Genomic DNA, 5,272 nt, shown 5'->3' with positions numbered 1-5,272 from the left:
GGAGAAAACATGTCATTTTATAGGCTATACCAGGGGTCGGCAACCCGCGGCTCTTCCATCCATCTGATGCGGCTCTCTGTGCTTGTAAAATAATGATATTTAAATAAAATGCTTTATATTTTACTGAATTAATTTTATATCTGTAAGTGAATTATATGTACAAATTGTCTACGTAAACCTGAACAGGCCCAACCCAGTCGCCAAATGGAGCAATTTGCTCGCATTTGGCGAGTGTTAATTTCGGACCCTGTTTCCAACACATCATTGGAGATGGATGGTGAGGCAAACCCTTACTACAGCAAAGGGCTCATGGAGCACATCGGCAAATATTTTCTTCCTCTTTCTGGACTATGGTCTGCAATAATTCAAATTCAAATTCAAAAATACTTTATTAATCCCAGAGAGAAATTGATTGCTGTAGTAGCTCAGAATAATAATAATAATAATCAAGTCATCAAAGAGTTATTGTATATTACAATGGCTGTTGGCAGGAAGGATCTCCAGTAGCAGTCAGTGTTGCAGCGAAACTGAAGAAGTCTCTGACTGAAGACACTCTTCCGTTGGCGGACAGTCTTGTGAAGAGAATGCTCAGGGTTGTCCATCATTTTCTTGATTCTCTGGAGAATCCTTCTTTTCATTATCTCCTCCAGTGGTTCCACAGTCATCCCCAGAACAGAACCGAATAATGTTAGGTACGCCATTTTAAAGTATACAAGTAATTAATTTATAAAATTAAATTACACACATCAATATTATTCTAATCTTCAAAATCCAAAGGTGACCTTGGAAGACATGGTACTGGGAAATTGTATGAGCAGTACCACAACAAATACAATGCCTTAAGAAAGATCAAGAGACAAGTAAGACACATGACTTTTAGTATATATACAAATTTGTGTGTAGTGATTGAGAAACGGCGGGTCCAGTGGAGTCATCTGTATTGCAGATCATACAACATTGCACACAACAACAATGTGTATCTTTAAAAAAAAATCACATTTAATGAATTCTTAATTTGATTTTTCAGAATATTACTGAGAATAATAAAATGCAGGGGATAATGGAAAAGAGCCAGTGGGATCTGAAACATATCCGTCTACGCTCGGGAAGGCTCACCAGGCTGGATGACTTTGTTGTCCAGTATCAAATCAGTCACGAAGCGCTGCTGAAGGAGTACGAAGACCCAAAAAGAATGCTTCAAAGAAAGGTTTGCAAAATGACTGGCTGAGGTCCAGCAATGCTTTGCCGTTTAAAAATGGAACATTAAAAAGAAGTCTTCTTGATGTGGTGGGATATTGAGGTGCCCTAGCCTGGCAAGCCAGACTAAATAAATGTATTATTAGTCTGGCCACGCTCCATTGATGGCTCTCGGTTGTGGGGCGGGTTCTATCGTTGTCTTTCAAATGATCTCTGCATTCCACTGGACAATGAATGTGACATACTCTTGTTTCACTCTGTTGCATCATCCCACCCACCAGGCATATAGAGTGCCCTGATTGGCCCACAAAGCGGATAAAGCTCTGTGATTTGTTCACTAAGCAGATAGAGCACTATGATTGGCCCACCATTATGGACCAATCACAGCTCTTTATGTGTTTGAAACCCCTCTAGAGAGCTGTGATTGGCTAGCCAGAGTCCTGGTAGGAGCTGCTGAGGTTCCAATGGAGCATGCCTAGACCATTCTTTGCAAAGCAAGAATTTGGTCTAGTTCATTAGGCTAGAGGTGCCCCACATTGTGATTTTATAGCTTGGTGGCACTGGTGTGTCTTACTGGCCATTTTTGTGTGTTTTGCTTTATTGTGAATTAAGGAAAATGTTTTCACAGGACTTCGCATGTAATTCCTAAACAATTTTCAATGACTAATATATTTTGTTCAGAAATTTAGAGTGGACGAAGAAAAATGGAAGGAACGTCGCCAAAAGAAGAAGGGGAGATATGTAACAGTACTCCGCAAGCCATTTCCTTTCAGGAGATCTTCAAAGACAGTATAAAATGTTGCGCAAATTTATTGTTCAGATATAAAGACAAATATTTTGCCTAACATTTTTTGCATTTCTTGTACACATTTATGTAGGTTGCTTCCTCTATGGCCCCGAGTTCCCCTGTGCAGACTGGTACAGTTGAGGATGTTACCTTGGAAACTCCAGAATTTCAGGTAGGATTGACAACTGCTAACATAAAGGATTCATCAAAGTAATAGTACCGGCTTCTTTTTCCATATAAGATCCTTTCTATGACACAGTAATCAGTCATGGGCACGTGTGTGAAGGGCAAATCTTATTTAATTACATGTTGATATTCATGTTCAATTCATTCGATGTGAACATCCAGGATTTTGGCTGACTAGTTGTAACCTCAACTTAAGTGGGAGGCACCAAAATTCAAAATGAATGCAGTGATTACATGGTAAATTTTTGGAATAACAAAATAAATAAATATGTTTTCCTCAGTAGAAACTGAATGGGAACAAGCATTCAGGAACATAGTTAAGAGTATAGGGAAAGTAATACTCAAGGGTGGCAGTAGCTTAGGTGGTAGACCAGGTCATCTACTGATTTGTAGGTTGGTGGTTTGATTCCTGGCTTCTCCTTGTCTGCATGACAAATTTTGAATGAATTTTCCAAAGACATATTGTTAATAACAGTCCATAAACCTTTGTTAGAAATAACAAAACCATGTTCAATAGCTGGTCAGATCTTATGTTAAGTGTGTTTTCCTTCAATGAGGAGGTCCTGTCTTTGTGGAAGAAAAGAGACACAGAGGTTGTGGTTTCTGTGCTTCAACAAACCATGGGACGTCCATAATTATCCGCCACAGTGATCTGCGAACCCTTCGACCACACCTGTGGCTAACAGGCGAGGTATATCAATGATTAATTTAAGCACTCATAACCACAATAATTAGACTGTGTAATGTAATTCAATTAAAAGGACATTATCATGAAATTATTTATCATTAACATAATTTAAAGTATATAAATAACATAGATTTGTGTTTATGCAAATTCTTTACGTAGGTAATTGAAGGGCTGTTTCATTGTCTGGCAAAAAAGGAGCAAAAGGGGATCTACATTATGAACCATTACACAGTGGGCTTGATTCTCATTGGGGATCGGACACAGCTTTCTCGCCAAAGCTTGCGGAACGTAAGATGATTGTCCATTGTCCATATAATTATGTTCAAATACATTTAGAAAGAATTACTCATTGAATGCTAACAGAATTCCACAAACTGTAAGAAATACATACATGTTTTCTTACAGGTAAACTTTGATCGGTGCCAGGCCATTGTCACGTTTGTTAACATAAAAAAATGTACACTGGAAGTTTCTGGTAAGCAACAAGATTACAACTTTAAAGTCTGTGTATTTTTTAATGATGAGATATTAACATTGTTTTAATGATTAATCTTTGCTACAGTTCATCAATGCTGTGAATCAAACTGTTTATCTCCTTGATCCTGCCACAAGTTCATCAGAGGAGGAAGACTCTAAACTCGCTGCACGTAAATTCAGGTAGTTAGGCTTTAACACATTTTGTTCTATGCAAACAGGCTTTACAAGTTAGTTTACTACAACTGCATTTTTGTAGAAGCTTTTTGTACCTGGGCCCACAATGCGTGCTTCTCTGTTGGCGTCCTCTTGGCCAGGTCTCATTTGCAAAATCATTAAGTACGGTTAAATAAAATTATGAGGTAAACAAATTATTTAGACAATAATTCTGATGGCAAAAGAGCCAAACGGGACAGGCCAATAAATAAATAAATAAATAAAATTCTGTATAATTCTGTAAAATACCTTTTTTTTAGATTAGGAAATATGACATATACCAAGTTGTATTCTGTTTTGTAAACATTCTGCTTTGTAATAATGTGCAGTGATCACTTGAAAATGAGAAGAACCTGCTACGCAAAAACAGAATGGGTGGACATTAAATGGAAGGGAGGTGTCTTGACCCATCCAGTGCAGAAGGATGGCTTCAGCTGTGGAGTATTAGTGGTGATGGTAAGTGATGATAATATACATTTGTATATAGCTTCTTGTTTGCCATGCCATCGTGCCATGGTCAGAAGAATATCCACATCCATAACAGTTGCTGTAATAGATATGAATACATCTAATTCTAAATTTCACATTATACTGCACAATTGATGTATATGGTTAATACTTTGGTGCCCTAAGTCAGGGATTCCCAAAATGTGGTGCGCGCACTCCCGGGGTGCGCGAGCTGCTGCTAGGGGGTCCGCGAGGTGAAAAGTGTGATGGCTGCGGAGCTCAGAGAAGTCTGTCAGATGTCAACGTTAGCGTAGCCAGAAACTCATTTGTGGGTGGGCCTAAGAAAAAGTAAGTGGGCACAATAAATGTAATTGAAAACAAGTATATTTTTGCGCGTGTGTCCTCCACATGTGCCCTAACTTCATAATAACAATGCGCTGAGCTTCAGCACTCTGGCCTGCGCACGCCGATATGTTCCGTATTTGATCATTTTTAACGGTGTTGGAGGAATCTGCAGGTGAGTCATTCTGGCAGATTGTAATTAACACCCTGTCTCATGCAGGTGTTCTGACATTGTAAACCTCACACACAGAACATTGTGGATGTAACTAAATAAATCAAGAAATGATTCCCATTCAGGCTATAACAGCGCGCTGCTGAAGATCTGAATTTCAGAGTGCATCTGTCAGAGGTCAGACGCGATCCAGCGGAACCACGGCTCACGGGTGCACAAGTGAGCACATCTGGGCTGGGCAGAAGTAATTTTACAACATTGGTTTAAATAGAGCCAATAAAGGGACGCAGTGACTTAAACGCTGCAAGTTGTGAAGCGCGTTCCATCCGCGAGCCGCATCACCAAGCGGAAAGTGAATGCGTCAAGCATAAACCAAGCTTCATGGAGCTGTGCCGCGCGCGCGCACACACACACACAGATTCAATAAGCACGCACGCTGCGCAAACTCCGGCGCGCCGTCAGACTGAGTGCAGAGATGAGCACTGCCTCCTCTGTGATAAAACTTTTAAGAGGTTTTATAACATTTTTCATTCCAGGTCAAATTAAGATATTAGCTTCTATTTTGGGATGATGTATTAAAGTCGGGTCCGCTCCAGCCAGTGACTCCTCATGAATCTGACCACAACTCCTGTTACTGCAGCATTTGTTATTCCAGTCCGCGTGGCAGCGGATCGCAGATTCAGCCACAACATAAAACAGCAATAAGTCGATCTGAGGCAAAAGTGAACCTCATGGCTATATCGTTTCCATCTTTTCCCCTATA

Source organism: Nothobranchius furzeri, chromosome 4 (genome assembly GCF_043380555.1).
Source record: "Nothobranchius furzeri strain GRZ-AD chromosome 4, NfurGRZ-RIMD1, whole genome shotgun sequence".
NCBI classification, from domain to species: domain Eukaryota; kingdom Metazoa; phylum Chordata; class Actinopteri; order Cyprinodontiformes; family Nothobranchiidae; genus Nothobranchius; species Nothobranchius furzeri.
Note: the sequence above shows the minus strand (reverse complement) of the source record.